Source organism: Camponotus floridanus, unplaced genomic scaffold (genome assembly GCF_003227725.1).
Source record: "Camponotus floridanus strain SB8 unplaced genomic scaffold, Cflo_v7.5 scaffold17, whole genome shotgun sequence".
Classification (NCBI taxonomy): Eukaryota; Metazoa; Arthropoda; class Insecta; order Hymenoptera; family Formicidae; genus Camponotus; species Camponotus floridanus.
Genome location: NW_020229292.1, coordinates 1,969,870 through 1,990,376, shown reverse-complemented (window position 1 = coordinate 1,990,376; position 20,507 = coordinate 1,969,870). Strand labels below are relative to the sequence as shown.

General features: G+C 34.7%; 1 protein-coding gene across 3 annotated transcripts in view; it reads right to left on the bottom strand.

The window, feature by feature from the left end:
* LOC105257833 (epidermal growth factor receptor) overlaps positions 1-20,507 on the bottom strand; it is a 157,584-nt gene that overhangs the window by 61,447 nt on the left and 75,630 nt on the right. The window contains exon 1 of one of the 3 annotated variants that reach the window (XM_011268715.3): positions 4,837-5,780. The exons of the other annotated variants lie outside the window; for them this stretch is intronic. The gene's annotated coding sequence lies outside the window, so the exon portion shown is untranslated. Of the gene's footprint in view, positions 1-4,836; positions 5,781-20,507 lie in introns of those variants that run through there. 3 annotated transcript variants of the gene reach the window in all.

Sequence of the window (20,507 nt, the reverse complement as noted above, 5' to 3'; positions counted from 1 at the left end):
ATTGCGCCAAACCGGCGCCTTTCACGAGCGGGTATTCTTCGCGCGATCACGAGCTTTTCGCTGTCTCTCCTAAAATGAGCGCGCTTTGTCCGACGAGATTACTCGCGCGACATTTATAAATGATTTCTATCGAAAAGAACAGCGCGACTAATTGCGTTATTAGCGACAGTCGCGAACACAAATCTGTAATCTTCCGCCGAAGAAATTACGTCGACGTTTTTAGGAGACCGGTTAGTATTACCGCTATGCATAATGTGCAACCTGTATATAAAATCGAAGGACTCAGTTTTGAAATGAAAGATTCGTGTTTATATAATCTGAACCTCAATTTACGCTTTCTATATAATTCCTTAATACAATATCGATGAGGAATATCTATTACGTAAGTGTTCAGACAGAGAAGTCGGAGAACAAAGTTTTGCTACTGGTTTTTCAATGTTATTATATAAAAGTTGAGATTCTCTTTCAAGAAAGATATTCTCGTAATTAAGAGGGTCTTTATGCATCTTAACAATATATAAATACTAAAAGAAGCGCAAGAAACATTTAAAAGAGGCATAATCAGTAAAAGGAATACCAAGTCGCATCGAGAATGCGCGCATTATCTGCGATTGTCTGTATACGTCCTTTTTTTGTACCTGTTCTCTTCTTCAAGCTGCATCGTAGCAGGTGAGATCGAACAGAGAAACACGACGGTCCGGCGCCAATACCTTTTTACCAACAATAAGATGCGTTATAAAGGTCTACGGACCCTTAGGTAGAACTCATGAGGAAGAAACGGTCAAATTCATTGTACGCAGGCTGCTCCAAAAGCCACATTCTTGACTTTGTAAAATGCATCCAAAGCCTCGAATGTCTATTTTGTATTTTTTTTTATATCAAAAAGTGCGTTATATATTTTCTGCGACTAGTTTGCATTAAAATTCTCATGCTGTGTCTTAATGGAAGATATAATCGCATTATTTTGTATCGAGAAAATAGCTTAATAGCTAAATAGCTCCGCCGAATCGATCGAAGGTGTCAGATCGATCGGTGCAAAACGGTCGCGAAATTTATGTCGCATCGCCCGCAGACACTTCGGAACTCATTACAGAATGTATCACGTATCGAATGTATCATTGGGAGATAGATCGCGATATACAAACTGGATTGGTCGGCGTTCGCGTGCACGGTAGTGTTTTGCGCTCATGCTTGACGTTTGCCTGAGACCGGTCGAGGTGACAAATCGCGCGAAATCGATAGATGGAAGTCTAGAGCCCGCGTATTGCGCAAACTATTTATCGCTGGCGCGAATTGTTGCCGCTCGAGAAGTCCGCGAATGGCGGCACGCATTGCTGCCGATAGTCATCACTTCACAATTGCGACGAAATGATAAATAGAAACGGAGGGCATCGGAGAAGATCTTACGTAAGTTATTTATGCACCTGCGTCATCGATTCATCGATGAGTTCGTGCCGTTAAGGAGCATCATGAGTTTTTTTTTGGCTTAAAAGAATTCTAGCAATCATATATTTAAATATGCTCATTTGCTACTTATAGCAATTTCTAGCTACTTGTATTTTTCCTTTATTAAAGTTCATTTAATTTGAAAATTTATTAATTTATTATTACATGTCTTAAAGAAAATATTATATATGTGCATAAGATTCAAAAATTATTAATGTTTTGAATACTTAAATAATAATTTTATTTTTCTTATATTAAATATATCATGTCCCTGTAATTGCCAATAAATCTGAAACACTTCATAGATGGAAAAAAATCTGTAATTAATCTTAAATCCACAATGTAAGCTAATTAATTATTTGAGTGACGCTGAAATTCAAATATCACCCACGTTTTGAATCCAAGACTGTGCTCAGTGCGTAATCAATCTGATTCAATCTGATTTTCAGCATTAATTTTGTGGTGGCGCCAAAGTTATCGTCAATCTCGATGCTTTTTCTGAAAAGGGAAAATCGTATTCCGATGATTTGGTGCGTAGGTTCTCGGTTTTATTTTAATGAGATTGATGGTATTCCAATGACATTCACAACACCCTCTTTATACTTCCAAAATAGGCAGGCGGCTCACACAGTTAATGCCTCTCTGTTTTAAAGTAGGCGCGTCTCTAAAAGAGTTGGAATACATTTTTCGAACGAGTCGCGCAGAGATTCTGTCTGGGTTCTGTGCGACTGCGTACCAGCGGATTTATACGTATGCATAATCATGAAACAACATTTCCAAAGTGACCTATGTTCCTTCTATGATGCAGCGGATTAGAAGACGTCATTGTTATAACCAATGTTGCATACAATTGGCTGCGACAGTCATATTCTTGCAATCCAAGTAAGAAAAACATTTAAAAATGCACATACCATGTCCTCTGCTTACATTATATACTGTATTGTGAGCAATCAATCATATCAATATTATCAATTAATTGGTAAATTCACGAACGTTGACTTTGAATGTAAAGTGTATTTTAAGAGTAAAGTTAAGTTTTCATTTTGGATTGCGATTTAGCTAAATTGTGTGATTAAAAAAAACTAATATTACATATATGATAAAATCAAATAGTATATTTAAAGCAATGAAAAGAAAATTTCTGTACATTTTCTTGTAGCTTTCTTTTTTACGCGCGATACTTCCAAAATACTCTCACATATCAAACTCAATGGCAATTCGAATTTCTGTTGAAGTGACCGTGAAAAATGCGTTACTTAAATCACGACGAGTCGGCTTTTGATGTCGATCAGCTGGAAAGCGTTGGGAAAAAAAAAGAAAAGCCTCTCGCGAGAAAGAGGCAGGCAAACGAAGAGACTTGAAAGACACCTAATGGTCCACACCAGCAGATGTCACATGCTCGCCCAGTCAATGTTTTTCAAACGGGCGTTTGCCGCCAACGCAAGCTTCTTACCCCGGCGTTCAACTCTCCAGCTGATACTAACGATCCTGCGAATGTTAGGCCGCGGAGGTCCCACAGGGGCCCCGAGGAAGAAATTCCAGACTCGTACGTTCCTCGTGCTCAGGCCCCGCGTGAACTTTCATTTTCAAAAGTGACGAAGAGAAAGAGAGAGAAAGACAGACAGATCTTCCAGTCGCGTATCTACGAGAGGTTGTATGTACATTCGGAAGTCTTAAAGTCGCTCTCAAAAGAAATTCTTCAGTGATCATTTATTTAGAATCAGCCTCGATTAAAGAAGCCATTGAAAAGATTGTAAAAAAAACTATCCTCACAGAGAAATCAATATATCAATTTTATTTAATAAAATATTTTATACACGAAATGTCTAATTTTAATAAATAAGTCTGTAATTCTAATGAGTGCGTATAATATATAACAGTTTAATAAATTAATCTTTATTTTGAATTTGTTATGTAGAATTTTTTTTAATATCTTTGTATTAAAAGTATTGATTTATAAAGTCTTTCGATTTTTAATATTGAATACATATCGATACTCTTTCATAAGTTTCGATGATAAAATGATATATACTTGATTACAATGTCACCGAGAGGGAAATGTGAGCAAGATTAATAAATTGCTAATTTAGATATATAGCAACATGATACAAGAGACATATTTAATTGTGATGTGTCAATAAATTAATAACACTTTAATTATTTAATGTATTAATCTGTTTACGTTTGAAATATATTTAAATAGCATATATTTGAAATAATATAAATTAATATAAATTTTCTATATTTGATAATTGAAGAAAGAGAAAAAAAAAGAAAGAAAGAATCTAGACTAAATGATTCAAAATTATTCTTGTAACTCTTTAAACATATAAAAAAGAAATATATTACAATCATCTATTCTCTCTTGTATTGTACATATTATATATATATATATATATATACACATGAACTTTACTTCGTTATATATGTCTCATGTCTATAAATAAACTGTTTAGTATGCAAAACATTGACTTGTCTCTCTTTCTCTATTTATGCGTGCAGGTTAAATACTAATTAACATAACTAAAAATGGCAATGTGTGTATAAAAATATTGTTATAATTGTGTGTGTGTGTGTGTGTGCGCGCGCGTGTGTGTGTGTGTACGTATACATGAAAATATATGCTAAAATATTTGCTGTCATTTTATGTGGTCCATGCAATGTTACGTAGCATTTCTTAGTAACGTATTAGGGAAAACAGAGATACTCAGGTACTAAAATAATAGGCGTGTTTCAAAGATTACGTTCGTCCTATCTTCACGAATTTATTGCCAAATAACTAAAAAGAATACGGAACTGTCATTCGTGAAAGCCGTATTTGTGTAAGATGTTGTTTACTTCTCGTGTAAAAAAGAATAAAGAAAAGTTGAAACACATTTGAAACGCAGAAACGATCTCCGCTTATCTCTGCTCGGAGTTTATTCAGAAACTTTCGCCGAGTAAGTGAAAGAATTCGTCGAGAAAAGTCGGATCAACTTTATACACTTTCGGAGACGGTACCTAACAGATATAATTTTGCTGTCAAAAGACCAATGATTGTTAATATATTATTCATCAGGATGCTTTATTAGATTTACAGACAACACAAAATTAAAAAAAAATACAATTCTTGGATATAACTGTCTATTTCTATTTGTTTAATAAAAAAATCGCACTTGACGAATGAAATCAATATTGAGTTAGCATTGAATGTATGACAAGATAATATCAAAAGTTATCAGTTGCGGTCCCAAGCATATCGGATATATATCTGATAGCATCACGTAATGTTATGATCGTTGCTGCGAAATCATATCATGCAGGTAAACTTCTCATGCTTGCGCTGTAATTTGGCGCGCAAAGATGGCAGCTGATATGGACAAGGCAAATTCACCTAACGATCTCACTCACCTCAGTTTAACATGCACGCAGCTTATGAGGTATATCCAAGACGAGACGAACGGCGAAGATTGCACTGTCTTGGTGAAGATTCCGAAAGGAAATTCCAACGTTCACTTTCGGGACGAGCCTTCTGAGTTAACGGAACATTCACGCACACCATCGAATTTACCGCCGATTTAACGTCACCGAGAGAAAAACACTGTTCACCTCCCTCGAAGAGTGGAGCAATTTCGCGAAACCGCCCCAAAGTTACGAACCGTTACTTCAACTTTTATTGACAGCGATTTCAATTGACTTTGTAAGGCGAGACAACTGACATGTTTGCTGATCGTGGGCGCCTTGATGTGATATGGATTCTTCTGATGAAATAGCACGAGGGATCAAATTCTCACGCGCTTTGATAAGAAAAGATTCACGTTATCACTGTCAAATGTGTCGATTCCGCACTTTGCGTCCCGACATTGCTACCACGAAAGTGTTAACTAAATTCAAAAGTCTCTTTCATAAACCTGAAGATAAGCATCCATGCATCTTTTTTCAAATTCTGTCCAACATATAAGAGTAGCGTATATCCACTGATGATCCTGTCTCCGACGTTTGCACCAATCTAGGACAGTGTCCAAGCGGATCTGTAGCAGAGCACTTCGTGGAAAGTCAGGGGATTCCGCGGGATGAAAAAATACGAATCACTCACTCGATTTCCTTGGTTCGCGAAAAGAGGAGCCCTCTCGGCACGAGAGAAAGAGGGAGAAAGGGGGAGAAAAACGACCGAGGAAGAGCGCGCGCGATTGCGAGCATACGAGAGAGGAAGAGTCGGCTTTCGCGAGAATTCCTGCCGATCCTTCGAGGCCTCCTCTTTGGTCCGCGCGTCTCACCTTGCGGAGAGCGAGTCTCCAGGTCGACCATGCAGCGACGCACAGGTCCACGCTGGGCAGGACTCTCCCTTCGCCTCTCTCACGTCTTCTCTTTCTCTCTCCTCTCTTTCTCTCCTTCCACCTTCTACCATCGCCACCACCATTACCACCACCGTCGTCATCATCATCGGCGCAGTGCTCGGCAGGGCCGAGCACCTTCTCCTTCGCCATCGAGCTTCCTTAGACCCCTCGCCCCACCGCGCCGTCCCCCCCACTTTCCCCCTAGAAGAAGACAGCACCTAACTTCCTCGCCTCGCGCACCTTCGCCTCCGTCCTGCTTCCCACTATCCTTCTCCTTCTCGGAGAGTTTCTCCTCCGTCGTCTCCTCGTCTTAACTCGCAATGCTCGGTTCCCCTACTTTTCTCTTCTAGCCAGGTACGAGACACACAGGTATACACACGCACGCACGCACACTGGTCATCGAAGCTCCCGGCTCGCTGTAGTAGGTGTGGGATACATTCGTGCATTCGTGCGTGTGGTGCCGCATGCATAAGACCCTCGGAGTTACACACACCTGAGGGGTTGCGTGTGATGCATCTGGACCGGAGAAAAAAAGACGGGCGTTTTGCTTGCGGAGAAGATACGGAGTCTCTTCTTAGAGATACGGGGATGGTCGGAAAGGTCGAGGGACAGATGCTCCGGCGAAGGAAGTGTTTAATTTGCTAATGAAATGATTCCGCATATGCCCCGAATAATATTAAATTAATCGGGTGAGAGATTTTCTAAATTGAAGAGAATGTGGAAATTTTCTTTTTCTTTAATTATTTTCTGTTTAAAGACGTCATACAATATTTTTTTAATTTAAAGAATTAATAATTGTCCAGCAAAAGTTTATATTTGTAATAATTAATTTGTAAAATTTCTCTTAAGCAAGTGATAAAAAGGTACATCAATTTTAATATACTATCAGTATGATTAATAAATAGCAAAACCTAATTTATATAATTCTTATTATCTTTTAGAAATTAAAAAAATCGATACATTAGGAGAATAAGCTTTTATCTTGGCTATTACTATTAATTTCTATTTTTAATAGATGTAGATAAAAATAAACAATACATCTATTCTATTTTTGAAAAATTAAGGATACCATGTGTAATTAATTGCTATTGCTTTTACATAACACTAAAACATTTGTAAGATAATAATTAAAAAAATTAAATGATCTAGTGTATCAAATTAAATAACAAAAAGTGAATTGATAAGAATCTGTAATCGAGTTACGTAAAAGTCATGTGAGATAGGCGTGAAAATACAACATGGCACGATTTCCAAGAAGAATCTATTCCCGTGGAATTGCTTCGAGGAAGGAACTCTCGTTGTTGCATTTCAAAAATTGCAGCAACACGAAGAATACGATAACTATTTGCCTTTTGCACGATGTGCACGCTTGTTTTATCGTAAATGTTTCTCTTGCCAAGATATATATATGTATAGTATATATATTCGAAAGAACAAGTAATTATCGACTTCTTCTTTTATTGTTAAATTAGCGTAAAAAATATCGACAATTATGTTCTATAAATTATGCAACAAAAATTGTATACTTGAAAAATAAAAGTTAAAAATATGTTTTATTGTTAGTATTTTATTATTAGATAAAATCCTTTCAAGATTAATATCTTTATATTAATAAAATGGATATTTATAAAGAAAAATTAGAGTTGCATTACATCTACGTTTCAATTACATTTAAATAATATATTCTACAATGAAACGAATCTTTATATTTTATTATTACACATTATTTAAAAATGTAAATAATATCAGAATAAACATAAGATAAATATATTTAATTAAATAAATTTTTATAAAATATTGTTAGATTTTTTTCTATGATATCTTTTAGAAAAATACAGAAGATTAACATTTCTTGTGAATGATAAATGATGCATGCGGGTTAACACAATGTAAATTTAATCGAATGAATCCGACCTGTATCCAATTCGGCTGTAACACATTCTAGATTTCAATTTGCTTGATCGTGAGGAATGCTGGTTTTTAGCAGGTGCGAGACCGTGCTCTGTCGATAGCTTTGTAATGCGAAGCGATCCTCGAGTGGAATCATCTCAAGAGTTATCCTTAGCACCCTGTGCCGATGGAATTCATTGTTCTCTTCAAGTGGCCTGACCTACCCTTAGGATTGTTTAGTAGCGGGCGACCATATTTTCGCAATAAAATATTTTGTAGATGCATGGACTTCTCAGCTACGTTAATGCCTAACAATTCAGGAACAATAGATCAAAATTTTGATGCCTGAAAAGCCGAATTTTTTTCTTTAGAAATGGAAGTTAAAGCATCGTTAGGATCATAGCCGCTCCCTGTTGAGAATGGATGAAATACTAGTAGGAACTATTTTCAAACTCCGTAGGTGGTTCAGCTATAAAAGTATCCCTTTTTTATATTCATTTCTGACTTTCACATCATTATTTCACATCTTTATTATAAAAAAATAATAAAATAATAAAAAAATAATAACATAAATAAAAATTAATTTTCCAAATCACTCATAAAATATAAAATGATATAAAAACTTTAAGTTTGTTAAAGTTGTATAACTTTTAACTTTGTTCCTCTTTTTCCGCGAAAGCTTTATTTTTAAATCTAATTTATTAAATTGTATTTATTTCATACAGACGCATTTTAAAAAACAAAACTTTTGAATAATGTTAAAAAATTAAATTAAACTTTAAGTACCGCATAGTGTTTGATAATTGATTTCAATGTGTAAAAACATTAGTATAAAATACTACGGAAGAGCAATCAATGTTTTCGCAGATAAATTACATGGCGAAGCGAATCAACAGGTGGTTATATGAGCGCAGAATCAACAGGTGGTTACACATGAATTAGATTTAGTCGCTTATTTTTCTCTTTCTTTACAATGCTCTCTATCATTTTAATCTAGTTCAATCCTTTTTTTGTCAATCATATCTTTTGTTTATATCTTCTCAGCTTCCCTACATGCTTCTTTTATGGCGCAACTTTTCCGAATAATTACTATGCCGGTCTTTTAATGGTATCGTAGGATTTCTGTTGAAGTTTTACCTGACTAGTTAAATATATCTGTGTTTCTCCATGTCATAAAGATATAAAAAGCATGTAATGTAGGAAAGTATAAAAAACGATAAAATATTAAAAACTTATTTCTTCCATTCAACATTCAACATTCAACATTCAACATTCAAGCATAAAACAGAATACAAAATAACTTTATAAAACAAAAATATAATAAAAAAATACAAGCTTTTCTTTTATAATAATTTTATTATCTAATTAATTTTACCTTAATTTTATTAACTATTTTTATAATATACAGGATGTCCCAAAACACATAATCAATCTTTCAAAGACAGATTCCTGGGATCATCTAAAGACGATTTTTCCTCAACGAAAATGTCGAGGCACTAATAATTTTCGAATTATAAGTGATTGGAAATAAGGGGTTTTTCGTAAACTAAGCTTTGTAGAAATAAAATATTAACAAAACCACATTCTTCGATTAATTTTAAATAGAATTTACTTTAGTTGAGTTTTAATTTAACGCTTAATTGCAAAGATATATGATGACAAAAATTGGGAACATGCAAAAAATGATGGCCTTCATCGACATTTTCGCTGAGGAAAAATCATCTCCAAATGATCCCAGGAATCTGTCTTTGAAAGATTGATTATGAGTTTTGGGACACTCTGTATAATTTTGTATAATATTTAACTTACGGAAAATGAAAATGAAACTTTATAAGATGTTACGTAAAATTTGCCCCGTTACTAATTTTCAAAGAATGGTGGCGCCAGTCCCGTTGAGAGGCTGACGAGACATCCCTATTGTTCCTCTCAAATGCTTTTGCTATGCGTTATTGTTTAGCACCGACGGACCATATTTTCGCTGAAACTGATCCTTGGTTGAGCTGATAAATGATTGGAAAGGTCCAGAATTTTTGTATCGACAAAGCAAATCTTTTCTTTTAGAAATACGCCGAAGGTTAGAATATTATTAGAATTGTTTGCGCTCCCTGTTATAAAAAATCAATGAAATATTAAAAGAATCCACTTCTAATAAAAAGAAGGAATTTTATCAAAGAATTTCTCTGCGCAAAAAAAAGGAATTTTATCAAAGAAAATTAGGTAGACGTGTATCAAACAAAGAAGATCCTAGGTTCATATCTTTAATGTGTAATTTATACACATCAGGATAACCTTTTTTATCTTGTAATACCTGTAAATAGTTTAGAAAATCTTACATCTTTGCGACGAGGTAGGAGAGACAAATTGTAAAGTGTATCGATTGGACGCTTTGTTTCAAGGACGGCAGATAAAGCTTACATCTTTCGTGGACCCGGCCTATGGTATCTCTCATTCTGATCCATTGTTGAGCCACGAGAGCGTGGCACGAGAACACGAAGAGTGGCAAAAGTGCCCTCGAGGCATCTCGCACCGCGGCTCTCTCATCTGCCTGATGCAGGTAACTTTCCCTATGGGACTTAGGCGCTGGGTATACCATGGGGTACGCATAGAGCGACTGAAATACTGCCCAGAAGAGAATACCGGTTCAGAGAGCAGTGGCGCCGCTACCTGAGGGCACCGCGTTCGAAAAAAAACTCCCCACGCTGTCGAGTTTAGAACCTGGATTCATCTCGCTTTGCTTTTAGGCAAAACAAAAAGTAAGGAATTTATGGAGCAACGTTTCATTACACTTAAGTGTTGGCGCGATAATGGCAGTGCAGTTGCTGCAACAGCATGAAATGCTTTCTAAGTTTGCTTTGGTGTAAAGTGTACTTTTCTGTTCAATAATCAAGGGAATTTGAATCCGGAACTCTTTAATCTGAAATATGTAAATGGCGTTTTTTATACAACATTTTTAAAAATATAATTTATGTACATAATCTATGTTTAATCAACAAATTGTACATTAATTGATACAAATCAAATTTATGCTAAATTTATTCATGTAAAAACACATGTTCGCTTCTGATAATTTTATTAAAATGATTTTATTAAATTAAATTTTATTAAATTTTTATTAAAATGTAATTAAATTCTATTAAAATACGAATTTAATTTTTACGAGAAAATAAAATTAAAAATTGATCTTGGACTTTCGTAAAAAGTCTTATATTTCTTATCAGTTTTCAAGAAAGAAAGATATAATTTTCAATTCTTAAATAACATAAATTTCAAGAATTTATCACATGTATATTAGTCAGATATATCTGAGAACTCATTAATAATAATCGTGTATTCAAATTATTTATTTAATCCATTTGTTGAGGCTCATATGAAGAAGAGAAATGAGAGCTCTCTCTCTCTCTTTTTCTTTCTCTCTCTCTATATATGAAGCTCTTGAGATAATGAATCCCTCGTATACATTCGTGAGTTACAGGCCTTCGACCGAATATATCGAGCCAGCTACAGGCTTGTGCAAAAGATGCGCCGCGAGGATAACGCGGTCCATCGCCTCCTCTCCCCTTTCCATCTTGTAGGCAATCTTTCCTTTTTCCGCCCTTGCTTCTTTCCATTACTGCTAGCCTTCTTGTTCTTTCTTCGCCGACTACAAACACCCTTTGTCTGTCGTACTTCACGATACTGACAGCAGGCACTGTTCGCCAGGTAAAAGATTGCGAATACGAAAGCGAAACTTGATTGTGATTGACAAGGTGTAGCATTATCGAAGATCATTTTCCAGAATTAATTATCGAGATACTATAAACGTATCGCCAAGCAATCTACAAATCATTTGCTCTATTTTACTACTTTAAAATGCTTTCAATTTAACCGTCTCTCAAGATTGTAAGACTATTTTTAAGCCAACTGGTATGAATTAAAAACATTATTAAATGTGATTACAATATAAATTATCATAATTTATAAATTGTTTAATTTTTTTTTGCACATATTTAAAGCTAACATTTTTAAAAACGTATATAAATTTTATATCAGCGAAATAATCTTCTAGATTGAAAAAAAAGAAATACATACTCTAATATTTAATAAATACACATTCTATATTTTTAAAAATCGTAAATAAGAAAATCGACTTAATGATAGCCAGCGCAATAGTTAATAGCATAAAACTTGAAGTTTTTCCAAAGTTTTTCTAAGATAGCGACCTCTCCTGATACATTCCATGAATGATCAATATTTGCGAAAACAGAATGGTAAAGATAGCAGCGCTTATTCCAACAAACTATGCTGATGCAAGAATAAAACATCTAAAAGATATCCTTATACGAAGGTATCAAATAGGATATTACGTCATTTATTAATTAGATAGAGTTAGATAGTTCTTATAAAAAATTGTTAAAAGAGACTTTATTTATAGCGTTGAAGTCAAGAGAAAAATTTCCATTCCAAGATGGCGAGATCGTATCTAATAAATCTACGACAGCTAGAATGGTTAATTATTGATTGATTAATATTCATTTGATGTTAAGTTACTCACTCATTAATATAAATATTAAAAGCCGATTTGTCACATTTTTTCCAAGAAAATATTATCCGCGTGAAAGATTTCGACAATATTGAATGGGATAAAAATTTCTGCAATTCGGACAAGCCTAGTATATCTCTCGAAATCAATCCGATTTTACCGGTAGATTCTATGATTAACTAAAAATCAGTATCGGCATATTTTGGTACGTATTGATATTAGCCTAATCTAATCTCCAAGTTACTTTACAAATAAAAATATAAAATGGATATTGATCGTAAAGTTCATAGAATCATCAAATAATAAAACTGTAGATAACCTCAATTAAATAAGAAAACTTGTAGATACCCTCTTTAATTAATAGATTAAAAATTTTAGAAAAAAATATCTTTTTACAATCATAATTTTAATAAAAATGACAATCATTTTTATTTTTTTATTTATAAAAGGTAGCTACTTTAATTACTATTTTCTTTTTTAAAATTTTATTAATGAATATTAAGTGAGAGCTAATAAATTTGTAATATTGCGTTAAAAATAGAAGTGAATTAAAAATTATCAGCGTCAACATATTTCAATGAATTAAAAAAGTTTAAAAAAACCATTTAATGTTATTTTTTTCGAGAAAGATTGCCGAAACCGCTGTCGATCTTTTTGCAACATCAGGCCAATTTCTTGACACATGCTCGGACATACGACATGGCATCATGAGATGCGATTTTTTGCCATGAAAACCGCGCGGTTTTAAAGTCAGCGAGGAAGCTACTTTCGATCGAAATAACTATGTTGAAGAAACGAATCGGCTTCGAAATTTTTTGGATATTAACCAGGATGAGAGTCAAGATGCTATCACCAATACGTCTCAAAAGATTTATCTTTTTCAAGTTTAAAAGATGTTAACTTTTTATTTGGTGCTATCAACATTGACAAATCTACCTGGAAGATTGTAAATTTATGGCAATTTTTTTAAGAACTAATCATGTTGAGGAATGCAAATTTTCAGAAATAATACGAAGAAAATTTACAGTAAATTCAGTTATTTCAAAATTATAAGCAAAGATGACAAGTTTTTATTTTTTGAGGACGGCTTGATAATGAATTTTGCTTACACAGCATCTATGACTATTTTTATCATTTCTTAGAGATAATATAAGTAATTTTATATATGTCAGATATTTAAGATATTTAATTTTTATATCATAAATAATAAATAATAAATTATATTCTAGATAATAAATTAAAATTTAAGTAACTTTAAATATTAAATTAATTTGAAAATAATTACATAAAAGAAGATCTAAATATACAAATAAAATTTATAAATTTATTGGTTATTAAGTATACAAACATTAATCGTTATTTGATTCATCTGCTTTTAATCCATTTAATCTGTTGTTTACCCATTTTATAAATAAAAAAGCGCATTTGCTAGAAATGCTATAAATGATTCCTTTTAAAGATTGCTTAATAAACTAAATTTCGAGACAGGTGAATAACCTGAGACATGTATTTGTCGGAGAGGAGTTTAGATCGCGCGTGCCACGGCGCGTCCGCCATGTTTTCCCTCGTCGCAGCAGCTGACTTTTCAGGAACGTCACACTCCAGATCCTCGAAGACTCTCGGCACTTTGTACTGACGAAGAGAGGAACGGAGAGTAACATCACCTTCGCGTGTTTACTTCTTCTGTAACCGGTTTCTTCCCTTCTCCCTCCCTTCTTCGCCCCCGCTGGACCAATCCGTTGTCTCTCTCCTCCTCTCTTTCGCTCTCTCTCTCTCTTCTTTCTTTTGACTTCGCGTAGGGAATCTCTCTTTTCCTTCTACACATCTCACTCCCCCAACGTATCTTCCTTCTCGTCGGAGCCTACGATCTTTTCCCTTCTCCTTCTCCGCGGCCTGTCTTTCTCTTATCGTCTCGCCTCATTCTCCTCTCGGCACCGCGGTATTCAAATGACCTCGGATGATGAATATGGCCGTCTCTCTCGTGCCATCGGGCCGCTACGGTAATTGCTGCCATTTCTATCTTTATCTGCGCCCGCGGTGCGTATGGTTCTCCGCCGTGCCACGCATGCACGCACGCATGCACGTACTCACGGCATGCACGTATGCATTTGCAGATTGGCTGCCTCCCCGCGATTCTCCTCCGTTTCTCTCATCTCCGCGCGTGTGGCACGTATCTTGGTACCTCGTGGCTCTTATCTCTGGGAATTTTGTAAAGAGGGCATGGATAAATCGCGCGAGAACTTCGCGCAGGATCCTCTTTCTCTTTCGATGCACTCAGGGCGTTTTTCGGGGTTTATTAAAGCCGCGGAGACATCGAAAAGTCGCAAATTATCTTTGTGCATTGGTCTCTGGATATAGGTATGTTCAAAATTCGATCGAAAAAAAGATCATTTCATCAAAATTCTTTCAAAGTATTTTCTGATTAGTAGGGTTTATTTTTTCAAAAATTAAAAGTGAGCAATAAATTTAAATAGATAAAAATTATATTAATATACCGAAAAGAATTGTATTATTTTTATCGGAAAGAAATTATATATTTTTCAAATAAAAATTTGAATCCCTTTATATCATTTCATCGCATATAATTTTAAAACAAAATTATTTTTACGCATAATCCCTGCGAGCTGTACCAATTCTCATAATAAAGATGTTTAACGAAAAATATAGTGTATTATTAATTATGTAATTTTAACAAAATGAAGAAGGATTTTTGTGATTAATATTATACTATGTGTCTTGTACATTTTTGCGACATTTCAATAACAATTAAAAATTTATTATACGACAGATGATTAAAATTTAATATGAATGAGCCTGATTAAATGTCATATGTCATATGCCATTTCTTCGCATCTTAAAAAGAATCACACTGCGAATTATCGGGTTACAACGAGCGGCAATATCGTCGCGGTGCATCGGCATTTCTAACTTGCATTCCCACGCCGCGAATTGCACGAATGCCACGGCAATTGGCCCGCCAACTTGGCTCCAGCACTCACGATCGCGGTGTACCTCCGTATTGTGCATGATGGCGAATCGCTGAGGTTTCGCGGGGTTTGCCTCGCGAATGAATTTCTAATCAGCAGTAACTCGCGTGTTCGTGCGGGCTCGTTGCATTAGGCGGAACACGAAGGCGTTCTTCGTCAACCTACCACACAATACCAAGGAATTCTACGCCCAATTGATTAGTAATTAGAACGCCTCGAAGAAAATGCATTATCAATTGTGCGGCTTTTTTTTATTTAACGAAATAAAAAAAAAATTCTTGTAATTAATATTATATTATGTGAAAAGAGCAATTATTACAAATAATAAAAATAATACGAATTTATTATATAAAAGATGATTAACATTTTATAATGTAGTTTGATTATACTTGAGAAATTCTATTTCTTTTATCAATTCAAAAAATTACCCCATTATATATATATATTATCACTCTTATTGAAATTAAATCTTTTATCTTTTATTTTATAATTTTAACTTTTCCAGTATTGAAAATAATTAATTTATTAATCTTTGAAATTATTTTAACCTATTCATCAATCAATCAAATAAGATAAATATTATTATTAATTATATTTAAAAATCTTTTTTAATTTATACATTTTACTATCTATATAATCGTTTTATTAGTAATTCATTTAATATTTTTATTTTTTTAATTTTCATCTAATTTTTTCCTTAATATTCAATCTTTAAATTTTCAATTAATATATTATTATTACTTTAGCTCGAAGATAAAAATTTAATTATTTAATTAAATTTAATTAATTTAATTATGATATTTATTTAAATCAGAATTAAATAAATAACATTGATACATAATAATGCATGCAAAAATATTTGGTTCATGTAATCAGATTCAATACAAGAAACATAAGGAAAGTATAGATAAAAATTACAAAAGTTATTATAAATTCTTTTTCTATGATAATAAATTCTCGCAGATAACGCTTAATGAAACCATATAGCGTTTAACAATGCTATATAAATTTAGGATCAACCTGTACGTGCACGAGTAGCTACAGGGCGAGCAACGATCATATCCATAAAGTTCTCGTGATTCCTTCGTGCACGGCATGTTGAATAACGGCCACTATTAGTGCTCTGTCGGTCATTATATAAATTGTCTGTTGAATACAGGGTACAGCATTTTAATATATTTGCGGACGTGAAAGATGAAATTTTGAGCCAAACTTTTTCCACGTTCTTGGCGCGATAATTATTCCGATCCTAGCAATTTTCAAATATGAACACTACAAGTTTACTGCATATTAAAAAGCAAGGTGTCTAGAGGGAATATTAAAAAAATATAATTTTTGAATAATAGGTCCTTTGACGAAAGCTAGACACGAATTTTCTCCCCGACAGTTAGCTTTAAATTATCGCGATTATTTTAATTTTCGTAAATGAATTTCAAGAAGATGAACTCCCTTAGCTCCTAATGGAGCACCTCGATAAGCCGTAGGCTTTAAACTTCAGAATTCAGACACGGTTCAGACACGGATTGGCTCTGTATCATTTGGTGGATACGCGCCATTAAAACGGCTTTACGGCAGTCGGAACGCTTCCTACGTTATGTCACGGCCGCGTGAATCTTGTCGTTGCTACCGCGGTTGCAACAGGCTAACGGTGCTACCCGAGTTGATGGACACGGTGCTGGAAGACTTGGCGAGACGCGACGCGAGATTCGCTATTATGTCAGGAATCGCTGACTCAACGCGAGAGGTGCCCCAGCCAGCCGAGCGGTGTCTGTCTAGTCGAGATCGCCCACGCAGGACTCGATTCCGTGGTCCTTGCATAGGCGTACAATCGCGACGGGAAAACGCGTCGGATTAGGCAACACTCTCCGCCATTTTTACGATTGTCCCTGCCACATGTGGCACCCATTCTCACCGTCAGCGCGGTTTCAACACGCTCTTTACTATGGACGTCTCGTGCGATTAATCATTAATGGAGAGGAGATGAAGAGAGAGGGAGGGAGAGGTTACGAAATCGTAATTCGATTTTAATGAAACTGACAGATGCTCTCTTGTGATCCCGGCCGATATATCAGACGAGCACTGAACGAGATTTATCGCTCGCAATTGCAGGAAAAATTTAGTGAAATGGGAGTGTCGAAGAATACGTTGCTATGTTCTTTGTTTATAAGAAAGAGTGTAGTTATTTATCGCTACACTAATTGCTAATTTGATAATTTGAACTGTTGCATGCGAGCCGCACCCAACGTAATTAACCCGCTCTGCCTTCATAAGATTGTGATAATTGAATAAGGTATGATTACATACATCGTAAGTAGACATGATGTAATATTAATACGTGATCTTCTTTTTATCGCGACGTATACATGTTTTTCGGTATAATTACTTATGAAAATTAATTAATATACAAAAATAATATGTAAAATTATTTTAATATATATTAATATATACAGGGTGTTTCTTAGGAAGTGCGAAAAATTTTAGGAGACGATTCTTCGTCGAAAATAATAGGGGTTTTTCATATAAATATTAAAAAGTTCTAATAAAAAATTGAATAAGAGTTGATAGTTTCATCCTCTTATAACAATACGAGAGGCTGAAAAAAATATTAATAAATAACCTGTTTACTAGTAGAAAATATCCACCTAATTTCATTTCTTTAACTTGTTCCAAATTTGAGAAAAAAATAAAAATCTAATTTTAACCTCCATTTTTGGAGGGGAAAAATAAAAAATTTTAAAGCTTATTAAATTTTCTTAAAAGAATAATGTACATCAATATATTCATATTCTTCTAAAAATATACAAATATAATTGCTTCATCGTACACATCCTTCGCGTATGCATTGAAATTGAGCTTTTGACGTAAGTATCGTTCAACTCGACTGCTCTTTACCTCGACCATCTCTCACTTTCAGTTTATTTCATCGTATGTTCGCAACCATCGTCGTCGGGAGATCCGTGCCATGTAACAATGATGATCGCCGATACAATAATCCTCTCGGGAGCATCGCGACGAGAATAAAATTTCTGGCGGAGCGACTCTCGTAAAGATCGACGTCTAGGAATCAGCGAGGGCATAAAGCAGAAGCACGTCGCGTCGATATCGGTTCCTTTCCCTCCCACCCACCCCCGGTGTTTACGTTTTACACACCCGTGCACATATCCCAGGCGAAAGTGTGCGCACCCACACGATCGCAAAGACATGTCGTATGTGTGTGCGTGTATATATATGAATGTGTAAGCGGCGACAGCGTTGCACGCACGTGGAACGAGCAAATATATATGGAGAACGATAGGCGATATAAAGTGGTAATGTCGCGGGCACCGTGAAACATAGCTGATTGGGCGGGTTTAGCCGTGCCTTATCGCTGGTTGCTTGCCGTATATCCAGTGGATAAAACACGTCGCATATATAGGGTGCTCAAGGCAACGGTCGCGTCTCATATGATATGTATATTACTCTCTTGATTGCGATTCTTTCTCATTCCTCGGCTAAAATATTGTGGGAGATACTCGGAGGATTTTATGTGGTGCAAAAATTTTTCGCATCCTGGCCTACGTATCTTCTACACGGAATGTGCGTTTATAGGGCAGGATAATAAAGTATTACGTTAGATATTTCATAAATGAAAGAAATAGTCTGCCAAATAATTTAGATGGTGATGAAAATTATACTACATTTTTGATTTGAGAATCTCATTGAGCAAAATAGAAGAACACGATAATAAGCCTGTTCTATTCGTATAAATAAAAAAATTAATATTTATTAAACATAATCATGTAAAAAAAATTAGTAATTTAATATTTTTAAAAAAATACGAGATAGTATTAAAGAAAAAATCTAATTTTAGCAAATTTTCACAATGCTAAATTGCTGATTTGCTAACCTAACCTAACATTCTGATATTAATTAATTTTAAATCATTATATATAATCATAATCCATCTATTGATAATAAATCTATTTATAACAAATCTTATTTTAAGATGTTTATCACGCTATCATTTATCAATATTTTACTGTTATGACGGAATGTTTTGCTACAAATCTTAGATCACCCGATATATACGCTCGTGCGCGACCGTATATACGCGATTACACGACATACATCCTCTCCATCATTCTTGCAGCGGTTTTTTCCTTCGTCGTTTTCCCTCGCGAGTCTATCTGCACAGGCCTGCATGCGACTTCATCGCCGTTGCAGTTCATGAAACGAATATCTCGCACGCGCTATCTCTCAAAGAAGAAGGAATGGGTTGCAGAAGCTGACGCCATAGGCGTTACCAGGATCCTTGTCTTTTCAGCACTTATTTGCTAAAATTCTATTTTCATAAAATCATCTGATAATAACTTGAATACACTAGACAAAAATATGTTAATGATAAAGACTAGTCAAATCTAAAAGTTTATTTTTTTTTATTTGAAAATTTATAGAAGCGGATACGTCGCATATTCCTTCATGATGTCTATGAAGCCGCCCATGAGTTTTATCACGGATGCTCACGCGAGAAAACGTCCATCATGAGCGGCACGAGGCAAAATTGAAGAATGGCTAGGAGAACGCAAAGATGCGGAGGACTCTCCACGCTATGGTTTATGGACATCGTGAAATTATGGGGAGATGACAAATGTTCGATACTCTCTATTTCTCTTCGACTCGACGACGCTCATGCAATGCAATCGTATCAATATTTGATCGTGATAAAATGCCTCGTCGAGATAACGTGACGACGGAGCCGGTTTAATCACAGACGCAAACTCTCAAACTTGGTGACACTTAAATACAGAGATCGAGCGATTTCTTTCGCGGCGGCGACGATTTATTTCGACTGCCCATCCCGTAAAACGATATCGAATCTTGGATTGATTAATGTTTGACTCGTTATCAGATATGTGTGTGATATAAAGAACATAAAAATACATGACATATATACGACTTTTAAAAGAGATTTAAAATGTTTTTGTGAACCTCTTAAGAGGTTTTTAAAATACTTTTTTTGTGTATAAAATATTACAAGAGATCGTTAAGAAAAATTAATTTGGAAATCTTAATTTTCCAAATTAAATAATGATAAATAAAATATCTCCCCATCGCTTTATTTAAACCACAGAATTTATATAAGGCATATACAATGTTTTGTTAAAATTATTGCCAAGATACGTTTATAAATTACACAAGACTTTGCTAATGTATTAAAACGTAATTTTTCCTATTTCTTTCGCGTGCGTGTCGCTGTTTCCATTAAAAAAATTAATTATTCTCTTTACTCTATTATTCACATTGTTAGAGAAACAAGGCACCTCAAATTATTCGAGAAGAATTCTCACGAACTTTTACATTTTAATTATC